The sequence below is a fragment of the Polyergus mexicanus genome, unplaced genomic scaffold (assembly GCF_030449975.1).
Source record: "Polyergus mexicanus isolate NDT 795.1 unplaced genomic scaffold, iyPolMexi1.0 SCAF_19, whole genome shotgun sequence".
NCBI lineage: Eukaryota > Metazoa > Arthropoda > Insecta > Hymenoptera > Formicidae > Polyergus > Polyergus mexicanus.
The window spans coordinates 4941525-4967019 of record NW_027223339.1 but is presented as its reverse complement, the minus strand read 5'-3'; the positions used below and the strand labels follow the sequence as shown (position 1 = coordinate 4967019).

At 35.8% G+C, this 25495-nt stretch overlaps 1 protein-coding gene across 5 annotated transcripts in view; it reads left to right on the top strand.

Moving 5' to 3' along the window:
• Egfr (epidermal growth factor receptor) overlaps positions 1 to 25495 on the top strand; it is a 155394-nt gene that overhangs the window by 78308 nt on the left and 51591 nt on the right. For 2 of the 5 annotated variants that reach the window (XM_070311142.1, XM_070311139.1), the window contains exon 1: positions 14527 to 15493. The exons of the other annotated variants lie outside the window; for them this stretch is intronic. The gene's annotated coding sequence lies outside the window, so the exon portion shown is untranslated. Of the gene's footprint in view, positions 1 to 14526; positions 15494 to 25495 lie in introns of those variants that run through there. 5 annotated transcript variants of the gene reach the window in all.

The window sequence follows — 25495 nt, the reverse complement described above, 5'->3', positions numbered from 1 at the left end:
ATAAGTTGGTGTCATTGGTTTGACCTTGGATGGCATCGTTAAGGTCAAGTCAAGGATACCTTTAATTTCTTAAACGGAACCCCCTATTTTTTATTGCATATTCTTATAGCTTATGTCGAGAGTTTTTCAAAACGCTATAATAAAGTATTTTTTCATTAAGTACTTTTTGAGTTATTTTATATTTTATTCTGACACATTTTGATATAAAAAAATGAAATATTTCGTAAAATATTCAGTTTACGATAATCTTACCGTAATACTTTTACGTACAGAATAACGAGACAGATCAATTAGTGTAAAAAAATAATTGTTTTTAAGAAAATTATTTACAATGTATTTTTTTAAATAATTATTCTTTTTTTGGCACTAATTGATTTGTCTCATTATTCTGTACATAAAAGTATTACGGTAAGATTATCGAAAATTGAATATTTTACGAAATATTTTATTTTCTATATCAAAATATGTCAGATTAAAATATAAAATGACTCAAAAAGAGTACTTAATAAAAATACTTTATTATAGTGTTTTGGAAAGCTCTCGAGATAAGCTACAAGAATATGTAATGAAAAATAGGGGGTTTCATTTAAGAAATTAAAGGTATCCTTGACTTGCCTCTCAAAACTATACAATTTTTGTCGATAACATTTTTCTCTAAAATGCTTAGTTTTTGAAAGAAAAGGGGTATACGAGTGGTTTAGGACACCCTGATGTATACGTGCCTTGTTTCCCTAACAATGCAAATAGTGAAGTAAAACGGATTAAATAGAAAAACTTGGAACTTTAGAAAAACATTTTTAAAACGTTTGAAATCTCTTTTAAAAATCATATGTATCGTGGACACTCGTGCTCTTCATATCACACGAGCGTGTCTGATTATAAGTGAAACGTCAATCAAACGCAAGCCAATATTCGATATCGTTTTACGGGAGGGGCAGCCGAAATAAATCGTCTCGTCGCCGCGAAATCGTTCGATCTGTACTTAAGTGTCACCAAGTTGGAGAGCATTGCGTCTGTGATTAAACTCCGTCGTCGCGTTATCTCGACGAAGCATTTTATCACGATCAAATATTGATACGCGCTGCACGAACGTCGTTTTGAGTCGAAGAAAAACAGAGTATTGAACATTTGTCATCTCCCTATAATCCATTCACCATGCCCATAAACCATAGCGCGAAGAGTTCTCCGTATATCTTTGCGCTCTTCTGCTCATCCTTCAATTTTGTCCTTCGTGCCGTTCGTATTACTCACGATAGGCGACGGAAAAGCGTATTTGCTTTTATAAATTTTCAAATAAAAAAATTGGATTCTTAAATTTGACTAGTTTTTATTATCGACACAGTTTTCCAATAAAGTATTCCAATTTATTATCCAGACAATTATGAAAATAGAATTTTAATTCTCAATAAGTTCTGAGGAGAGAAGAATTCTGGTGACGCCTATGCGGTAAGCTCCTGCAATCTCTCCGTTCCTTCTTCTTTGCGAGATAACGCGTGCGAGATATTCGTTTCTGCAACGGCGATGAAGTCGCATGCACTCGCGCGAGGGAAAACGAAGAAGGAAAAAACCGCTGCAAGAATGATGGAGAGGATGTATGTCGTGTAATCGCGTATATACGGTCGCGCACGAGCGTATATATCGGGTGATCTAAGGGTCTGTAATAAAACGTTCCTCCTCGGTAAACGAAATGTTGATGAAGGATATTGCGATAAATTATTTAAGATGACATTTATTACAAACAGATGGATTATAGACCAATTAATAACGCAGACGATTGATCAATATGAAAATGCTCAGCGATTTTATTGTTGAACAATTTTTTTAAATATGAAAATTTTATAGAATTCTGAAGATTTCTCCGTAATATTATCTTCCATTTTTTTTAAATGTCACTAAATTTTTCCTTATCTTTATTATATAATTTATATTTAGTAAATACTGTGCTAAAAATAGCCTATTATCAGGTGTTCTTGCATTATGCCCTTTAATAAATTTCTTGAATAGAAAATGTAGTATAATTTTCATTATTGATTAATTGTAAGTTGTTTGGCAGTTATTTCTTTAATTTAAAGAATACTTAATCGCTCTATAAACATTCTGTGTAGAAGTTATATATAGCCAGGACAGAGCGCGAAACTTTTCCGCCATATAAAATCTTCCGAGCATCTCACATAATATTGTATTTTACGTAACGAGTGGAGAAGAATCGCAATCAAGATATACAAGATTATACGAGACACACGACCGTCCCCTTGATCACCCTGTATACGCGACGTAGTTTATCCGGTGGATATACGGCGGGCAACCGGCGATAAGGCACGGCTAAACCCGCCCAATCAGCTATGTTTCACGGTGCTCGCGACATTACCACTTTATATCGCCTATCGTTCTCCATATATATTTGTCCGTTTCACGTGCGCGCAACGCCGTTTACATACACACACACACACACACATACATACACGACATGCGTTTCTACGGTCGTCTTGGGTGCGCACACTTTCGCCTGGAATATGTGCACGGGTGTGTAAAACGTAAACATCGGGGTGGTGGGAGGGGAGAGGGACTGATATCGACACGGAACGACATAACCTTGCTTTATAGGTGTCGCTGATTCCGAGAGGTCGATCTTTACAAGAATCACTCCGTTAGGAATTTTATTCTCGCCGCGATGCTTCCGAGATTATTTTCGCCGATCATATTGTTATATGGCACAAATATCTTCGTATAGAAGACGATGAAATAATGCGAACTATAAACCGAAAGTGAGAGTTGGCCAAGGGGATAAAGCAGTCTAGTTTCTAGTGCTTGCGGCAGAAACTATCAATTTCAATGTATACACGAAGAACACATGTGATGAAGCGGTTGTAATACTTTTATAGGAATATGAACGTTGATATATTATTATTTTATAAGAAAATTTCATAAACCTTAGAATTTTAATTTTTAATTTTTATTTTATTAATTTACGCACGATTATGCGTCGTATAAAATATGTATGTATCGCGATGAAAATGGAACCGTATATTAATGGTATTACATCAGGTCTATTTATGTGTACAATCATATCTTATTCAATTATCACGATCTTATGAAGGTATAGGATTGGTGTGGGTTAATTACGTTGGGTGCGGCTCGCATGCAACGATTTAAATTATCAAATTAACAATTAGTGTAGCAATAAATAAGCGCATGGTCATATTAAACAAAGAGCGTAGCAATTTATTCTTAGACACTACCATCTCACTAAATTTTTCCTGCAATTGCGAGCGATAAATCTTGTTCGGCGCTCGTCTCATCATATCGAACACGAATATTTGTTAATTTCATCGGAATCGAATTTCGATTTCACAACCCCCTCCCCTTTTCTTTTTCATCTCCTCCCCATTAACGATTAATCGTACGAGACGTCGGTGCTGAAGAGAAGTGTTGAAATGGCGCGTACGGTGGGAATGGGTGCCACGTGTGGCAGGGACACAATTGTAAAATGGCGGACAGAGTGTTGCCTAATCCGACGAGTTTTCCCGTTGCGATTGTACGCCTATGCCTATGGGACCGCAGAATCGAGTCCCAAGTGTGTGTGGGCGATCTCGGCTAGACGGACACACCGCTCGGCTGGCTGGGCACCTCTCGCGTTGAGTCAGCGGTTCCTGACATAATAGCGAATCTCGTAGCGTCGCGGCAAGTCTTCCACCGGTGTTCGTCAACTCCGGGGGTAGCACCGTTAAGTCTGTTGCAACTACGGTAGCAACAAGATTCACGCGGCCGTGACATAACGTAGGAAGCGTTCCGACTGCCACGAGTTACCTTAATGACGCGTATTCACTGAAAATTGGCACAGAGCCAACCGTGTCTAAATTCTAGGGTTCAAAGCCGATGTGTCTTATTAAAGTATTCTATTACAAAGTTAAGTTTCGAGTCCATTTTTTTTTTTTTTAGTATTCATTTACAAAAATTAAAATAATCACGATAATTTATAGCTAATTGTTAAAGAGAAAGTCCATAGCTAGCTTTCATCGAAGAATCTATTGTTAATAACTTTTTAATATTGCTATATTTGTTAATATATTTTTTTTTATATTCTCTTCAGACTTGTTCTTTAAAATTAAATTATGCAATAAAATTGTATTGTTCGTATTTGAAATTTTCTAGGATCGAGATAATTATTGCTCCAAGAATGCGCAAAAAGCTCGGCTCAAAATTTGATCTTTCACGATCGCAAATAAATATATTAAAATACTGTGTACCTCATATTCAACGGACAATTTGTATAATAATCGACAGAGCACTAATAATCGTCGTTATTCAACATATCGTGCACGAAGGAATGAAACGAGAACTTTGTAGGTATGATCGCGCAGTTCGCCCTGTAGCTACTCGTGCACGTACAGATTGATCCAAAACTTATATAGCGTCGTTAAACACTATACTGTTTCATCGAGCGTTATTCGCAGAGATTTATTATAGTAATTTTATAGTTTTTGTAATTTTTATCTATATTTTTCTTACATGTTTATTCCGTTAAATCCGATTAGAATTACGTATCTTTGCATGAATTATTATAATATCAATCTTATTTATATAGCTCCGATCTAAATGAATATTATAATAAAATTTTCATTTCGCAATTAAAGTAGTAATGCCATCGTAAAACTAATTTATACATTATAAAATTTTAATCATCCATCGTATAATAAATTTGCAATGTTTTTATAATCTTTGTATTTATTCTTACTAAGAAATTACGAAAACGTATAAGACGTATAATATCATATTAATTACAGAATTCTTTTTTATTTTGTTAAATAAAATTATACAATTGACGATACAATGCTTTATCTTTGATACATTGTAATTACTATCAATCGGACGTAGAATTCTTCGATCTCACGCGGTAGGTTGGCAAAGAACGCCTTCTAAGTTCCGCCTAATGCGCGATGCAACGAGCCCGCACGAATACGCGAGTTACACGCTGATTAGAAATTCATTCGCGGGGCAAACCTCGCGAAACCTCAGCGATTTGCCAGCGTGCACAATACGGAGGTACACCGTGATCGTGAGTGCTGGTAGGCCAAGTTGGTAGGCCATCCGTGGCACTCGTGCAATTCGCGGCGTGGGAATGTAAGTTAGAAATGTCGATGAACCGCGACGATATTGGCGCTCGTTGCAATCTGACGACTTGCAGTATAGTTATTTAAGATGCGAAAAACAGCCGAGAATGACATGTGGTATTTAATGGACCCTCCTGTTAAAAATCTACTTGTGAGAATAATAATACATAACTCACAGTGGGGAGTAAAATTATGTGTGAAAATGTGTGTGTGTGTGGATATTAATAAACTCAAGTTTTATTTGAAAAATAATAATAAATTATAAATAATAATAATATAATTTTTAGACAATAATCAAATTTTATTTTCAAAAGAATATAAATAATAATATATTTTTTCCACACAAAAATATAATTCTTTCTTGGTACACAATTTTTATTTACTCGAATTTATCACACGTTTCAACTTTTGCAAAAATAAATCATACTAATAATACGCTAATTGAGAAATACTTGAAAGAAGTTTCGAAGAAGCCACTGTTCTTTTTTTTTTGTGATTAAATTTTGAACATGCCCGTATCCCGATGCGCAAAGATAATTTGCGAGGTGCGACTTCTCTCGGTTTCTTCGCACCTCCGATACCCGAAAAGAGCCCTGGAGTGCATGGAAAGAGAAAGGGGCAGACAAGGAGAGCCCTACGCGCGGTTCTCGCGCGATTTATCCATGCCCTCTTTACAAAATTCCCAGAGATAAGAACCACGAGGTACCAAGATACGTACCACACGCGGGAAGATGAAAGAAACGGGGGAGAAATGTAGGGAGGCAGCCAATCTGCGAATGCATACGTGCATGCGTGCACGGCGCAGAACCATACGCACCGCGGGCGTAGATAAGGATAGAAATGGCAGCAATTACCGTAGCGGACCGACGGCAGGAGAGAGACGGCCATATTCATCGTCCGAGGTCATTTGAATACCGGCGGTGCCGAGAGGAGAATGAGACGAGACGATAAAAGAAAAGACAGGCAAGAGGGAAGAAGAAGGGAAAAGATCGTAGGCTCTGACGAGAAGAAAGATACGATAAAGGAGATGGATGTGTAGAGAGAGAGAGAGAAGAGAGATTTCTTCCATACGAGTATGAGGCCAACACTGAAGGAAAAGAGAGAGGTAACGCGTATCGATCCGGCGGGGGCGAAGAAGGGAGGAAGGAGGGAGGGGAGAAACCGGTTACAGAAGAAGTAAACACGCGAAGGTGATGTTACTCTCCGTTCCTCTCTTCGTCAGTACAAAGTGCCGAGAGTGTTCGAGGATCTGGAGTGTGACGTTCCTGAAAAGTCAGCTGCTACGACCAGGGAAAACATGGCGGATGCGCCGTGGCACGCGCGATCTAAACTCCTCTCGCACGAATACATGTCTCAGGATTATTCACCTGTCTCCAAGTTCGGCGTATCAAGACGAATCTTCCGGAAAAAGGAATTGTTTGTAGCATTCCTAACGAATGCATTTTTTTTTTATAAGATCGTGTAAAAACGGCAACCAAATAATGATCAATGTTCAATATATCGATATCTGAATCTATAAATTTAATTTGTGTTTTTAAATCTTTTTTTTTTTTTTTTTTTGTATAGCTATCTTGAAAATCAATTACTTGTTGATACTCAAAGTTATTTGATTTGTAATAAATAAAAAAAATCAATCTCGAATAATTATTATTTACAATATAAAAATTAAGTATCTTAAAAGAATTATCTCTCGCATGTATAAAATTATTAATATTATTTCTAAGAAATGATAAAAATAACTATAGATACTGTGTAGGCAAGATTCGTTATCAAGACGTCCTCAAAAAGTAGGAATTTTATATCTTGGCTTGTAATTTTGAAATAGCTGAATTCACTATAAATTTTCTACGTATCGTTTCTGAAAATTTGCATTTCTGAGCACATAATTAATTTAAAAAAAAAAAAAAAAAAAAAATTACCATGAATTCACGATTTTGTTGGTAGATTTGTCAACTTATTTTGATAGCGCGCCGAATAAAAAGTCAATATTTTTTTAGTTGAAAAGGATATATATCCTGACGTATACTGATGAACGCATCTTGACTCTCGTTCTGGTTAATATCCAAAAAATTTCGAAGCCGGCTCGTCTCTTTAACATAGTTGTCGATCGAAAGTTAGCTTCCTCGCTGACTTTAAAGCCGCGCGGACTTGGCGGCAAAAAAACGCGCCCCATGATACCATGTCGAATGTCCGAGCATGTGTCAAGAAATTGGCCTGATGTTGCAAGAAAGATCGATAGCGGTTTCGGCAATCTTTCTCAAAGAAGATAGCGTTCAATGGCTTCTTAAATTTTTTCGATTTATTAAAATATGTGTTGACGCATTTTTTTTTTACTTATTTCTATTCTTAACGCAATATTATAAATTCATTACTTCTTTTAACGAACAAGCTAGTAATTAAAATAATTATTTTTTATACATAGGGAAATAAGAGCTGTTTTGATTAAAGTTATGATTGTAAAAATATATTTTTGACTAAAATTTTTAATCTATTAATTAAAGAAAGTATCCACAGGTTTTTTATCGTCGATGAAATTTTATTCGCTTGTGAAGAAGTAATTTTAGAGATTAACGACCAACATCAATACGTGCTAAAGTATGCCGGTACTGATTTCTAGTTAATCATAGGATCTATCGGTGAAATCGGATCGATTTCCAAAGAAATATCAGATTTGTCCGAGTTGCAGCGAAATTTTTATATCCTTCGCAATATTGTCGAAATCTTTCACGCGAATAATACTAACTTCCTAGCAGAAAAATGCGTTTTGGTGATAAAATAATGACGTAAATAGTAGTCCTTTTTCTAGCAATGAGGATGCTTTCAGTATTCATATTATCAATCGATTTTGTGGTAAATTTATTAGATGCGATATCTTCTCTCGATCTCCATGTTATAAACAAAATCTCTCTTAACAAATATTAATTCTAAAAGAAATACAGCAGTAGCAGTTTCTTCTCTTAGGATTCTATCCAACTAATGATCGACGCAACGTCCTACTCGATTCCTCCGGAAAGATGTTTTCTAGATGTTTTTATCCTTGTATCGTGTATACTTTGTAGAAATAAGCGCTGGTATGTATATGTTTACCGTTTCGTTTTCTTTCTACAAATATTGGTCATACGTGGGATGTATCGTGGGAGGTTGCTATGTTACCAGAAAGGACGTCGGGAAAAGCTCTAAGTTCTATGGCTATCTATTAAAAGACACAAATCGAGCCGATTTTTTTCCTTATATATACATATACGTATATGCTATTTCTTTTTCTTTAATCGGCTGGAAAATTATTTCGCTGATATAAAATTAATATATACTTTTAAGAATGTTAACTTTAGATATATATGTATGCAAAAACAATTTATAAGTTATAATTCAAAAATTTATATTATAATAAACATTTATACATTTAATAATGTATTAATTTATATTATTTTATTTATAATTGCTTTAAGAATAGTTTATATACAATACTGAAAGACTTTCAAATTTGAAAGTATTTTTAATAGAGTAGATTAAAGTAAGAGTTGTAGATTGTTTGGTGCGATACGTCTAATATATCGATAATTAATTCTGAAAAATGATCTTCGATAATGCTGCACCTTGTCAATCACGATCGAGTTTCGCTTTCGTATTCGCGATCTTTTACCCGGCGAACAGTGCTTGCTGCCAGTCTCGTGAAGTACGACAGACAAAGGGTGTGTGCAGTCGGCGAAGAAAGAACAAAAAGGTCAGCAGTAATGGTAAGAAGCAAGGGCGGAAAAAGAAAGGATAGCTTACGAGAAGGATGGAAAGGGGAGGTGAAGAGACGATGAACCGCGTTATCCTTGCGGCGCATCTTTTGCACAAGCCTGTAGCGGCTGGCTCGATATATTTGGTCGAAAGCTTGTAACTCGCGAATATATACGAAAGATTCATTATCTCAGGAGCCTCACGCAGAGAGAGAGAGAGAGAGAGAGAGAGAGAGAGAGAGAGAGAGAAGACTGTCATTCCTCCTTTTCATATGAGCCCCAACATGCAAATGGAAAATTTTATTTAGAATTATTATTAAAGAGTTCTCACATTTGCCAAGGATTTTCAATACATCTGACTAATATATATTTAACAAATTCTTGAAATTTACATTATATTAAAAAATTAAAAATTATATGCATGATAATAAGACGACATAATCTCTCTCTTTCTTTCTCGAAAACTGATAAAAAAGTACAACACTCTTTACAAAATTCTGCTTCGAAATGAATTTTTAATTTTGTTTCTTCGTAAAAATTATAAGCTTATATTTTAATAGAATTTGATTAATTTCTAACAACATGAGAACATCGTGCAAAAACTAATATGTATGTTAATGATTTTACATGAATAAATTTAGCGTTTGGTTTGTATCAATTAAATGTATAAATTTTATTTATTAAATATACAACGTACAAAGATTATATTGTTCAAAATTTTCTTAAAAAATATATACAAAAAATGTAACACCATTTACATATCAGACTCTTTAAATTGAAAAGTTTAGGATTCCATTCCTTTGATTCCACTGAACGGAAAAACACTTTACACCAAAGCAGAATTATAGAGCATTTCGTGCCATTGCAGCAACTGTACTGCAACGTTATCGCGCAAACATTTAAGCGTAATGAGACGTTGCTCCATAAATTCTTTACTTTTTGCTTTGCCTAAAATGAACGCGGTACGAATCCAGGTTCTCGACAGCGCAGGGAGGTTTTTTTCAAACGCGGTGCCCTCAGGTAGCGGCGCCACTGCTCTCTGAACCGGTATTCTCTTCTGGGCAGTATTTCAGTCGCTCTATGTGTGCCCATGGTGTACCCAGCGCTCAAGTCCCATAGGGAAAGTTGCCTGCATCAGGCAGATGAGAGAGACGCGGTGCGAGATGCCTCGAGGGCACTTTTGCCACTCTTCGTGTTCTCGTGCCACGCTCTCGTGGCTCAACAATGGATCAGTATGAGAGATACCACAGGCTGGGTCCATAAAGGATGTAAGTTCTATCTGCCGTTCTTAAAACAAAGCGCCCAATCGATACACTTCACAATTTGTCTTTCCTATCTCGCCGTGCGTAAAGATATAAGATTTTGAACGAACTGTTTACGAGTATTATAAAATAAAAAATTAATCGTATTATTATATATAATTTTCTTTTTTAATTTTAATTTTTTTTTTCTTCGCAAAATTTTTCATTATTACTACGCGCATTATTTCTAAATTCTTATTTATTTTTTAAAAGTCTAGAATCAGATCGTCTGATAACTCGTGATTTCTTTTTGGTTAGTTATTATTTTTCGAGATTCTAGAAAAAAGCAATCATGTCGCTTTTATGTTTTATTCGCGCACGACAACGCGAAATTCCTCACGGTTTGGAATGCAAGAGTATGGCCTTCCCTCGCTGAGTTTTGCAAAACAGAACAGGATGCGAGTAAGGCTGCTCGTAAATCGCACGTCAAAGCGCGAAATACACCCAGGAACCTGCTATACTTGACGTCCGTCTAGTTAATCCTCTTAAAAAAATTTTCCTTTTTTTGCGGTGGATTGTTGGAAATGGATTCTTTTAATATTTCATTGATCTTTACAATGGAACACGCCCAAAATCCTAATAATTTTCCAACTTTCGGCGTATTTCTGAAAGAGAAGATTGACTCTGCCGATACCGAAATTTTACGAACCGTTTTTACGGTTTAAAATTAGCATAGGGATCAATTTCTGCGAAGGTATGGTCGATCGACGCTAAACAATACTGCATAGCAAAACTACTTGAGGGGAAGAATAGGGATGCCTCGTTAGCGTCTCGACGGGGTTGGCGCCATCTCGTCATTCTTTGAAAATTAGTAACGACAAATTTTGACAACAAATGCAAGATTTTCTTATATACGTAACTAAAGTTTCAGTTTTATTCTCTATTATACGAAATTATATAATAAAATTAGTATGAAAAAGAAGCTTGAAACTATTTTTGTAATTATTTTTTCTTACAAAGATATAATAGAGAATAGCTTATTCTATATTCTACGTATTATACCGTCTTACGAAGCTTTCTTATATTCTACGTGTTATGTTGAATAAAAGAAATAAATTTGTAATATATATTGCTTTTTTGATATTGCTTTCTTCACATTATAGTATAAACGATCTGATGAGACATAGGAGAAGACACATATATTTAATTAGTTAGATAAAATTTCGGCAGAAATCACGCGAAATTATTAAATAACACACCAAAGTAAGAGAGAGAGAGAGAGAGAGAGAGATTCTTCTCGAAAAAGTTCTACCATAAAAGAAGCATGCAGGAAAGTGAGAAACTGTCAGGTATAAACAAAAGATGATTACAAAGGGATGAAAAAAAGGATGTGGGGAATGGGACAAAATAGATAATCGTGAGCATGTGTAAAAGAGGAAATTAAGTGACTAAATCTAATTCACAATCTAACCACCCGTTGATTCCCCACGCGTATAACAACTTGTTGATTCTCCGCGCACGAAATCTATCCGCGAAAACATATGATTGCCCTTCCATAACATTTTATAGTAAATCTTTTTTACATATAGAAATGTCAATTATCAAGTATTAAGCGGTACTTAAAGTTTGATCTAATTTTTTAGATATTATGCAAAATGTTTACCTTTTAGCACGAAATAAATATAAATTAATTAATAAATTAAATTTAAAAAAAAATAAAGCTTTCACGGAAAAAGATAAGCGGAATAAAAAATTATATAATAAATACTTAAATCCTTCTACATCATTATATCTTATATGAATTATTTAGAGAGAGAAAATCGTTTAATTTTTATATTATTATTATTTTTTTTTTTTTTGTAATAAAATGTTTATAAGCATCAGAAATGAATACGAAAGAGGGATATGATCTTTTATAACTGAACCACCTATGGAGTTTTGGAAATAGATCCTACCAGTATTTCATCCACCCTCACAGTAGGGAGCGGCTATGATCCTAACGACGCTTTAACTTTCATTTCTAAAGAAAAAATTCGGCTTCTCAGGCACCAAAATTTTGTTCTCTTGTTCCTGAATTGTTAGACATATTAACGTAGTTGAATCCGTGTGCCCACGAAAATAGTTTTTTTGCGAATATATGGTTGGTCACTGCTAAACAATATCGTAAAAATAGTCGAGCCACTTGAAGAGAACAATAAATCCCGTTGGCACAGGGTGGCGAGGGTGGACTCTCGAGATGGGCTGCACTCGAGGATCTCACCGCTCAAAGCTATCGAAAAGGCACGGTCTGGCACCTGCTGAAAACCAGCATCCCTCACTATAAACCAAATTGAAATCTATAATGCGTGTCCTTGTTGTAGCCGAGCTAGATGCAGGTCGGAATCGTTCGATTAAATTTACACGATTGTGAATCTCTTGTGCATCATTTATCATTTACAAGAAGTGTTAATTATATCTCTTGTATCTTTGTAAAAGATACTATAGAACAAATTTCTAGCAGCGTATATTTTATAAAAGATGACCATATACTGCAATTAAATATATTCATACAAATTTCTAATTACTAATTTCTATTACTAATATATTTTTGTAGTATATACAATAATATGTAAACGTATATAATAATAGAATACGAAGATTTGATCATATACTAAAATCATATAATATATACAATATTATATAAATATAATTATAATAAAACGATATTGCATAACGAAATATAGTCATGTAAATGTAACGCAGCACTCATTTTTAATTGCTTTTTTTATCATTAATATAAATATCTATAAACGATATCGATCTTGAAAGAACTTTATCTAACAATACGACTTAAGGAATATTTCTGACGTTTCTTCTATTTTTTAAATATACAATTTGTCGCATATTTTTACAAAACAGAATTGTCAAAATTTTTTATGCCAATTTACAAAGTCGATAAATGCATTGCTTATTTTTTCAGATAGAATATATATATATATATTTCTTGGCAAGAAGTATTTACGATAAAACGAGCGTGCAGATCGTGCAAAGGGCAAACAGTCATCATCATATTCTTCGTGTTGCTGCAATTTTTGAAATGCAACAACGAGAGTTCCTTCCTCGAAGCAATTTCACGGGAATGGATTCTTCTTGGAAACCGTAGCACGATGTATTTTCACGCCTATCTAACATGGCTTTTACGTAACTCGATTACAGATTCTTATCAATTCACTTCTCGTTATCCAAGTTGAAATACTGCAATTATAAGATTATTTATAGATTTTATTTTTTTGAAGCTTTTATTTTTATTATTATCTCGCAAATGTTTTAGTGTTATAATATGAAAGCAACAGCAATTAACTATAGCCTCATTTTTCAAAAATGAAATTAATGTATTCTTTATTCCTAGTTTATCTAGATCTCTACTAGAAATAGAAACTAATTATAATCAGTCAAGATAATAACTTATTCCCTCTAAACTTACTGTTTCTGTTTTCAATTTCTGAAAGAGACGATTTATGAGAAAACTTATGAGAATCGCGTTAGGTCTTGATATGTATTATTTATATCGATATTATATTAAAAACTGATGCAATTATTTTTTTATTGCTTGCTTAAGAGGTATTTTACAAATTAGTTGTTACAAAAATACAAAATTTTACCGAATTAGAGAATATTATATTTTTAAAAAATAACAATTAAAAAACAGAAAGATCATTTCCGACGCGAATAAAATTTTTTATTCCATCAATTTAATATTGAATTCGATGGACATACGCGTACATGAAATCGTTCATTAGCAAATTAAACACTTCTTTCGTCGGAACAGCATCTGCACCCTCGACTTTTCCATCTCCGCGGCCTCTTTAGAGACTTCGTATCTTCCCCGCAAGCAAAACGCCTGTCTTTTTTTCTCTGGTCCAGATGCATCACACGCAACCCCTCGGGTGTATGTAACTTGGAGGAGTCTCACACGCGTAGCACCGTATAAACGCACGAATGTATCCCACACCTACCACAGCAAGTCCGGGAGCTTCGGCGACTAGTGTGCGTGCGTGCGTGCGTACGTGTGTATACCTGCGTGTCTCGTACCTGGCTAGAAGAGAGAAGTAGGGGGGAACCGAGCATTCTACGAGTTAAGACGAAGAGACGACGGAGGAGAGAACGACGACGAGGGAGATGCGAGAAGGAGAAGGATAGTGGGAAGCTGGATGGATGGCGAAGGTGTGCGAGGCGGGGAAGTTAGGTGCTGTCTTCTACCTCGTGGCGTTCTAGGGGGAAAGTGGGGAGGTTGGCGCGAGGGGTGGAGCGAGGGGTCTAAGGAAGCTCGACGACGAAGGAGAAGGTGCTCGGCCCTGCCGAGTGCTGCCGAGTGATGATGATGACGTTGGTGGTGGTAATGGTGGTGGCGGTGGTAGTAGAAGGTGGAAAGGGAGAAAGAGAGAGAGAGAGGACCAGACGTAAGAGAGGCGAAGGGAGAGTCCTGCCCAGCGTGGACCTGTGCGTCGTTGCATGGTCGACCTGGAGACTCGCTCTCCGCAAGGTGAGACGCGCGGACCGAAGAGGAGGCCTCGAAGGATCGGCAGGAATTCTCGTGAAAGCCGACTCTTCCTCTCTCGTATGCTCGCAATCGCGCGCGCTCTCCCTCGATCGTTTTTCTTGTCCCTTTCTCTGTCTTTTTCTCGCGTTGACTTCTTTTTACGTGTACCAAGGAAATCGAGTGAGTGATCCGTATTTTTTATCGCGCGGTATCTCCTGACTTTCCACAAAGTACTCTGGTACAGATTCGCTTGGACAATATCCTAGATCAGTGCAAACGTCGGAGGAAGCGAAATAGGATCATCATTCATCGGTGGATACTACACTACTTTCATATATTGGACAGAATTAAAAATGTATGCTTATCTTTATTAAAGTTTCGAAAGAGACTTTTGAATTTATTAATGAACATCTTCGTAGTAGCAATGTCAGGAGGCAAAGTGCGGAATCGACGCGTTTGATAGTGATAACGTGTGTTCACGTGTGCATCTTCTCTTATCAAAGCGCGTAAGAATTTGATCCCTCGTATTATTTCGTTAGAAAAGTCCGAGCATATCGTATCAAGGCGCCTGGCGATTACGATCAGCAAACATGTCTCATCTTACAAAGTCAATTGGAATGAGTTGTCAGTAAAAATTAAATGAAACGGTGCGTCTCGGGGTGATTTCACGAAATTGCACTCTTCGAGGGAGGTGAACGGTGCATGTTTTCTCGGTGGCGTAAAATCGACGATAAATACGAATGCCTGGTGCCCGTGAATGTTTCGTTAACTCGGAAGGCTCGTCCCGAAAGTAAAAAGTTGGAATTTACTTTCGTAATCTTTCCCAAGACGGTGCAATCTCGCGCCGTTCGTCTCGTCTTGGATATACCTCATAGGCTGAATACACGTTAAACTAAGGTGAGTGAGACTTTTACGTGAATTTGTGTTGTCGATATCATCCGCTATCTTTGCGCGCCAAATTGCAACGCAAACGTGAGAAATTTATCTGCGCGATATGATTTCGCTGCAGCAGCAATCGTAACAACAGCTCGTACGTGATTCTTTCGTATACGTCCGATGATATGCTTTGGGATTGCAAGCAAGAATTTTTTAGTCTCATATTCTTGCCATACACACTCAGCGCTAAACTCAGTAATATGCGATTCTTATTTCTTTTATTAAATGCCATTTTCTCGATAAACGAATAGCAATTATGTTCAAGTCATCGTATTTTTTTATTAGTATCCCAAATTGTCTTTTAAAATCTAATAACGCATACCGATGAATATCAATATTCATTTGTCTTTTGACAACAATATTACATCTGTCAGACACCGTTTCCGAAAGTACATAAAGTTGCTCCGATTTTTCTCGACGAATTCTTTCACTTAATCGGCGAAAGTTTCTGGATAAACTCTGAGCGGACAAACCGAGATTGTTTCTGCGTTTCAAGTACGTTTCAATCTCTCTCACGTATATTCTTCTCTCACGAGAAACAAAATCTTACACAAATCAACAATTTTCGTGTATATTATGAATGAACGACGGTTTCTCATGTTCTTTTCAAAGTCAACAACATCCCGCAATTTAGTAGTGAATTCGTAAAGATACGACGTGCGTAATCTCTTAAAAAACTGAAGCACACCCATTTTTTTAATACGTGAGATATTGCCTTTTTTCTTAACGCGTTACCAAGAAATGCTATGTAACATCGTATGGACCACATAAAATGACAGTTTTAGCATATATACACAATTATAACAATATTTCTTTACACATATAATATCATTTTTAATTAGTATTTAACATTCACACGCGAATAGAGAAAGAGATGGAAATCAATGTTTTGCATACCAAACAGTTTACTTATAGACATGAGACATATAACGAAGTAAAGTTCATATATATGTAAATGATAAATATATCTTGTACAGTACAAAGAATAGATGATTGTAATGTATTCCTTTTTTATATGATTGAGAGTTACACAAGAATAGTTTTGAATAATTTAGTCTAGAGACTTTTCTTTTCTTTTTTTCTCTTTCCTTTTATTCCAATCATCAAATATATATTAATTTCAAGCATACGCAGATTAAATAATTAAAGTATTATTAATTTATTATGCATATGACTATTCTCAGCTGACATATACATCGTAATTGAATAAGTTTATTATATATATCATGTTGCTATAAATCTAAATTAATAGCTTACTAATCTTATTTACATTTCCCGTGTCGGTGATATTGTAATCAAATATACGTAACTTTGTTATCTAAGCCTGCTAAATCGTAAATCATCCATGCATATTCAATATTAAAAGAAGGAATACTTTGTATTATAATCAATACTTTTCAATCAATGTGTTTTTTTTTTTTTTAATTTCTGTCATAATTGGTCCTGAAACAAAGTAATTTGCAAAAAAGAATTTCTAGTGGATTAGCCAAATATATAATATATCAAATAAAATAATTTTAGAAAATCATAATCTCTCTCTCTCTCTCTCTCTCTCTCTCTCTCTCTCTCTCTCTCTTTTTCTTTCTGTGTATGTTATATTTGAGCCCAGTTTCATTCAATATATTTTAAAATATATTAATGGATAAATACATATATTTAATGATACAAATATATTTAAAAAATTTTATATAACACTATAAAGAAAGAAATTAATTTATTAAACTGTTATATACGCATATTTAATAGAATTAGATATATTATATATAAAATTTATTTTTTTAATATTAAATAAAATTTGTATATCGATTTCACTGTAAAGATAACAAATTTACAATATTTTCGGCGGCTTCCTCAATCGAGGCTGGTTTTCAATAAATGATTGCATAACTGAAGAATTCCTTTTGAGAGCGACTTTAGTAAGACTTTTGAGTGTACATATAACTGTTAGTAGATACGCGACTGGAAGATCTTTCTGTCTTTTTCTCTCTCTCTTTCTCTTCGTCACTTTTGAAAATGAAAGTTCACGCGGGGCCTGAGCACGGGGAACGTACGAGTCTGGAATTTCTTCCTCGGGGCCCCTGTGGGACCTCCGCGGCCTAACGTTCGCAGGATCGTTAGTATCCGCTGGAGAGTTGAACGCCGGGGTAAGAAGCTTGCGTTGGCGGCAAACGCCCGTTTGGAAAACATTGACTGGCGAGCATGTGACATCTGCTGGTGTGGACCATTAGGTGTCTTTCAAGTCTCTTCGTTTGCCTGCTTCTTTCTCGCGAGAGGCTTTTCTTTTTTTTTTTTTCCCCCCCAACACTTTCCAGCTGATCGACATCAAAAGCCGACTCGTCGCGCTGATTTAAGCAACGTATTTTTCACGGTCACTTCAACAAATCTTTTGAGTTGCGGTTAAGTTGGATATGTGAGAATACTTTGGAAGAAGTATCGCGCGTTAGATAAAAATGATGCACGATAAAATGTACGAAAATTTTCTTTTAATTCTTTCAAGATATTTGATTTTATTATCAATGCAATATCCACCAAGTAAATCGCGATCCAATAATAAAAACTTAATTTTACTCTTAGAATACAATACATTTTGTATTCTAAATTATATTAACATTCTGAATTCTATCAATTGATAACATTGATACGATTAATTTTTATTTATATATATATATATTTTTTTTATTGTTCGTATATTGATTTTCTTGTTTCGCTCGAATAAGAATATGGCGATCGTAGCCGATTGTATTCAACGTTTGCTACAACAATAACGTCTTCTAATCCACCGCATCATAAGCGAGGACATAGGTCACTTTTGAAATGTTGCTTTATGATTATGCATACATATAAATCTAATGATACAGTCGTACCGAACCCGTACAGCATCCCCGCGCGCGCGACTCGTTCAAAAAATGTATTCCAGCTCTTCTAGAGACGCACCTACTTTAAAACAGAGAGGCATTAATTCCTGTGAGAGCCGCCTGTCTATTTTGGAAGTATAAAGAGAGTGCTGTGAATGTCATTGGAATAGCATCAATCTCATTAAAACAAAACTGAAAACCTACGCACGAGACCATCGGAATATGATCTCCCTTTTCCAGAAAAGGTATCGAGATTAACGATAACTTTGGCGCCACTACAAAATTAATGCTGAAAATCAGATTGTATCATTGATTACGCACTAAGCAGAGTCTTGGATTCACAATGTGGATAGTATTTGAATTTCAGCATCGCTCATTGATTAGCTTACATTATAGAATTTAAGATTAATTATAGATTTTTCTTTTCATCTGTAGTATCTGCAATATCTCAGATTTAATTATAGACGCGATATATTCAATACAAGAAAAATGATAATTGTTTAAATATTCGAAGCATTAATAGAGTCTTTGAATTCGATGATGCAAATGAATAACAATGTTATGTATTCTTTAACTCTGATGAAAGAAATTTTTTTGAATTAAATTAAGTTTATTAAAGGGAAAGCACACAAATGAATAGAAAAGTATAATTAATAGCAAAGACAATATATATATATATATATATATATATATATATATATATATATATTATTGCTATAATTATTTTAGGAAAAGGAAACACGCGCGATGCTCTATGTTGCTTAAAGACACGAACTCATTTATTGGACCGATGACGCAGGTGCATAAATAACTTACGTAAGATCCTCGTATATACGTTCTTCTCCGATGCCCTCCTACCGTTTCTATTTATCATTTCATCGCAATTGCGAAGTGATGACCATCAGCGGCAACGGGTGCTGCCGTTAGGCGGACTTCTCGAACAAGAACAATTCGCGCCGGCGATAAATAGCTTGCGCAATACGCGGCTCTAGAACCACTTGCATCTATCGACTTGGCGCGATTTGTCACTTGGACCGGTCTCGGACAAACGTCAACCGTCTCGGGCACAAAATACTACCGTACACGCGAACGCTGACCAATCCAGTTTGTATATCGCGACTTATCTCCAAATGATACGCGATACACTCTGTAATGAGCGCCGAAGTGCCTGCGGGCGGTGTGACATAAATTTCGCGACCGTTTTATGTGCCGATCAATTTAACACTTGAATCGATTCAATGGAGATAAGCGCGTAGCTATTTTCTCAATATGAAATAATATGATCTGTCATTAAGGTGCGATATAAAAATTTTAACCAACAGTACATAGCAATTATAGAAAATATATATAACTTCTCTGATATATAAAAATGTGAAACAGATATCCGAAGCTATAGATACATTTTACAAAGTCGAAAGCGTGGCTTTTGGAGCATCCCTGAATGTCCTTGCGCACGGTCGACCCTGAATTCTTCCTCATGAGCTCTCCCCAAGGGTCCGCATAGACCTTTATAACCCATCTTATTGTCGGTTAAAAGGTATTGGCGCCAGACCCTCGTGTTTCTCTGTTCGATCTCACCTGCTACGATGCAGCTCGAAGAAGACAACACGCATACGTAGGAAAAGGATACATGCGGACAATCACAGATAATGCGCATATTACGCACACATTCTCGATACGACTCGGCATTCCTTTTACAATGATTACTACGCTTCCTTTAAATGTTATGTATTGTTAAAATGTATAAAGAAATTCTCGTAGTTACAAAATATCTTTCTTAAAAAAGAATTTCTTTTTACATATATTTTTATATAATAATATAATAAGACGACTTTTATATAATATTAAAGTATCAGCACTAAAACTTTATCTCTCTCTCCGTAAACATAGATCTTGCAGCTTACGTAATAGATATTTCTCATCGATATCGTATATTAAGGAATTATGCGTAGAATAAGGTTTATAAATCAGGGTTCAGATTATGTAAATGAGATAATAAAAATAAGAATTTTTCGTTTTAAAACACACAACAAGTTCTTTAATTTGAAGCAACGTGGTTTTATATACAGATTGCACACATTATGCACACGATAATAATATACAGTTTCTTAAAAGCGTCAACCAACGAATTTCTTCGCCGAGAGTTACGGATCTGTGTTCGCAGCTGTTGCTAATAACGCAATTAGTCGCGGTGTTCTTTCCGATATAAATCATTTACAAATGTCGCGCGCGTATCTCGTCGGACAAAGCGCTCGCTTCTCGTGCTCGTTTTAGGAAAGGCAGGGAAAAGCGCGCGAAGAATACCCGCTTGTGAAAGGCTTGCGACGGCGTAGTGTTAGCCAATATCGATAATCATCTGCCTATAATGGATGGCTCGTAGCACGGCGAGAACTTGCAGCATAGTGTAAGACGTTGAACTATTCAACCGCGGCCTCCGATAAAGGAGGGAGAGAACGCGCGAGAGAATCGCATGATTCATAACCGCTTCGTTTGTAAAAATTTCGAGACGGCGTTTGATGATAATTATAATCTCGATGCACCTCCCTCACCAGTATGCGCTGCTGTACGGAACGATACTGCGCTTTTTTACGCCAAGGACGCGAAACAGAAACACCATTTTTCCATCGCCGTTTTTCCATCCGTAGATTTAATCGATATCCACGATCCATTGTGCGTCGCGCTCGCACGTTCGCTGTAATTTATTTGGATGATTGTGTGTCTCCGATTTTAGATAATCTCGAAGAGACAGCAAATCTCGGATGGAAAAGATTTTTTTACGCGATAACCCTTTATCCTCACCTTATAATATCTCTGGTCGATAGAACTTATCTTATTTTATGTTAATTGACTTTTTTATTCGATAAATATAGTAATTATAATATAATATAAAATTTTTCTTTCTTATCTGTTTTTTATTTTTTTTTATTTTTTATTTTTTTTTTTATATATATTACAATTGAACTATTATAATTTAGAAAGAGAGAGTTGATCAGAGAAGAAGTTGACCAACAGCAACGGATATCACGATTGCCGGATTGCAAAAGTTTTATATCGAATCCTGTTAATATGATACTTACTATGTATAGTGTTAGTATTTATTGCGGCATCGTATGATTGCCAATGTGAATTTGCTACGATTAGATGCGCTATTACAAAATGTAAGCTGCAATCGACGCGATAAACATACGTTTCTCTTCTTGGCAATTGGTCGAATTATTGCTCCGGACAATATAGCGCCCAATTATTAACGCGTGCGTATTTTCTCTTTTATCTTCTTTTCTCTTCTTTTCTTCCTCTTTTCGTCGCTAGAGATAATTACAGAAATCAGGCGCAATTTGTAGCTACGTGAGTAATACATTTTGCCTATCGTTAGAATAAACAACGGATGACAAGTCCGAGATTTGTGCGTCGATCATTATCATCGTCAGTTATCGTGATTATCCGTTATCTTCGACGCGGTTCGACACGGTATAATGACCGGCGCGCATAATCGTTCGTCTATAATAGTCGATAGGTGGTTGTCTGCACATCTCGGAAGATGCTGGAGGATCGAGAGAACCGAGGGAAAGGCGAGAGAACTGACGTCACTTCACTTGGAATGAGGTTAAAGCGATGCTAAAGTCATCGCGAAGCCGGCCGTTATAGCGCTTTATTCAACTCGATGTATTGTAGAACGCAAGACGAGATCCTGCAAGGACTTCGAACGAGATCGTCAGGAGGTCGAGATTTCCCGCGAGCGCGAGCGAAGATCATAGATCCGTGATTGCGTCACGGGTATCTCGCGGCTGTTTCGCGGCCTCTTCATCTTCTCTCGCCCCTCGAGATTTACACTCGATCGCCGTTTTACCCTTTTGCTTTATCTCAAGATCGCGATTGCGAATTTAGTAAATTATTGATGTTGCTTCGAACGCTGCTCTTTCTCGTTAGAGAAAGATATGCATCGGCTATTGGCGGCGCATAGCGATGTATTGATAGCGTTTTAAATGAGAGAATGCGGGATCTTCAAAAGAATTATTCAATGATTACATGTGTGGTGTGATTCTTTCGAATCAGATAAAGTTACGATTCCTGTGAGATCAAAGAGAAATAATCTTTGCATCGTATAAAATTTTCTTCTATTATTTCACGATGCTCCGGTTGCGATAAATTAATACTATAACATGTACAAATTTGAGACAAAATTTAGGATGTGCTTTGGACATATACATAAAAAATTATTCAACTATAGAGTTCAGATTTCTTTCTATCGAGTAAATCTTTTTTGTCAATTTAGAGAAAAAGTGGGATAAAGGACATTATCTAAGATTAATTCTATTATTTACCACGTACGTATATAGGGTATTTTAAACGAATATATTCGTAATAAACATGATTTTTTAACAAAGAAGAAGTTTAGAGATTATATGTTCTTTGGAACATTAAATTTTTTAATTCCTTGAATTAATTATGTTATGTGTATCAGCTTACCAAGGAACGTTCAACAAGACACAATTAGAAATGATTTTATTACTATGTTTATATACGATAAAATTAAATATGATATAGATCGTTAAGCAACATTATTATCTATTATCAAGAACGTTGCTTACGGAATTTATATTTACGGTTTAATATTTAATTACTTGTCCTGTATGCACAAGAAAATCATTGACCGAATTTTACATTTGCGAAGATATTTAATAACTATAAATTATTTACTGTAAATTAGTTTGAGATACAGAAAGAAAAAGAGGCAGAAAAAGAGATCCTCTTTTTGTTTATGGCAGAGGTCTCTGTCATTTCTGTCCTGCACGCCTCAAGCAGCATCCTTTCAATTTGCAAGTCGTGGCTAACGCATGTTACGATTGATGAGAAAGAAATTCGTATCGAGATGAACAATGAACCTTTTTGAAATATAAGTGGATAGATGTTGTCAAAAATATTTTCAATATTTTATCAACAGCAATGTTTAATATCAGCATACATACATTTACACACACACAATATAGATCTACTAAATATTTAAAAGTCCATTTACAAACATATATATATAACGTGATAACCAAGAAATAAATCGTATTTCTTATTGTATTTTATTTCCAGCTATGTGCCTTTTCATTACATACTTACCTAAATAAATGCATTTTTATCAATCGTAGTAGATCTTTTTCAGATTTTATTTTTAAAATAAGCATTATGTATTTAACAAAAATAAGTAATTTAACGTTTAAGATTAAGCATTTTGCTCGATGTTATTTTAATTAGGTTAATCATAATATTAAATATATCGTTAATGCTTTTGATACTATTCATAAAAGTTAAAATTCTTTTTAATCCCTTTAAAATGTATCATTTATGATGTAAAATCTAACTCACAATCATTTCTATTAAACTCTTTTTTTTTTTTTTTTTTATTAAACCAGACAATTAAACGCACATCAAACAATTAGATAAAATTTATCGCTAACTTTATTCGCTTTTGAAAATTGCTCTCTCACCTCTCACAGTCGTCGTCGTTACCGTTGCTATCTCAGCATGGCATCCCTTTGTCTTAGCCGGGGCACGACTTTGGCCGCATAATACGCAGGGGGCCCTGGAAGAAGAGCCGGATCGGTAGGTAGGTTCTACCTATCTACCAATACGAGTTAGCATCATGTACCCGGTACGTACTAACACGGGTTTCTCAGCCGGAGCTTCTCTATCTGCGAGGAATCTCCGGTCGTACGGACGAACTCGTGCTGACCTCGGGGGCTAAAGATTACGAGGGCTCGCAACGGCTAGAATTCAACCTTCGCTGAAACGTGTATACGAGTATCCTTCGCGTATTCCACCTTGGGTAGATTGCGGCAGACGCGTAGCTCAGGTACTCGAGAGCGATCGACTACGAAGGAATCTTATGACCGCGTACTTTTCTGCGAACGTATCTTTTTTTTTTCCACGAATGGGACAAAGAAACACTTTGTCGATGTTTCATTTACTACCCGCAACGTTTTCTCATTTATTCGACGATTGATGAGAATGTGGGAAACGATTGATCTTCTCCTGTCGAGCGTATCGATTGACACGCGGATGTTAATATTGTAGATACATTGCACGTAACAAAGATAAAAAGAGAAAGGAATTCACAGATTACTACACGGCTGTTCTTAAAGTCAGCTACTTCGCCAGTTTTCTAAAAGTTTGAATTACTGTAGAATTATCGAAACTCTTTCATCTACTTCCGAATATCTCCAGCGAATATTTGAATATTCTTACTAATCACAAATTTGATAGAAACTTAAAAAAATTGAATGCAATAATCAAGAGATAAAGCGAGAACAAAATCAATATAAATGCGAAGATCGCGATATCTGTCTTTTTTTTCTATAATATTTTATAAAAAGTCTTTCTTCTTTTATAAAACTTACTTACTAATTGACAAAAAGCAATTTATCATAAGAAAATCGGAGAAATGTATTATTATCTCATTTCTATGAGAAAATATTAAATGGATAGCACAAAATTCCATAAAACGTAAAGTACTCAAACTGACGTTCGTGACAAAAAGCATAATTTACAGAAAGTTAGCGTTTCCTTTCGATCAAAGAAATCTGCATTCCGAATGAGCGTTTCAGTTCCCCAAGTTTGGTATCCGGCAACAACCTTGTAACGCGTTCTTGATAACACTGTGCGTTTTAAGGATACATAAGCATGCGGTTTCGCGACGCTTCCTTATGGCCAATCATCTTTTCGCCGAGGGATTGATTTTTCTTTCTTATGCACCTGTCGATGTTCTCGGATCCTTCGCTCTTCTTCTGCAATCGCGCGCATATATCGTACGCATATTACGTGGGCCGCGCGAAATGAAAGGCAAACTGGCCGGCGGGTAGATAGATATACCCACCTAGAATTATTCACGATCGGTCCACAATTACGTCGATTATACACCGAATGCTTTTTACAACCGCATCGCAAGCTTCAGGCCCACGTGTCAGATTCCGTACGGTTCGTACGTACGAATAAGGTAAGGCTAAAAGAGAAACAAGCCTTTTTTTTTATCAGCGGAAAAGAACGTTACTCGATGCTCGACTCCGTTGTCACACTTTCGATGAACACGAGATGCAAATTACTAGTTATCGATCAATGATCT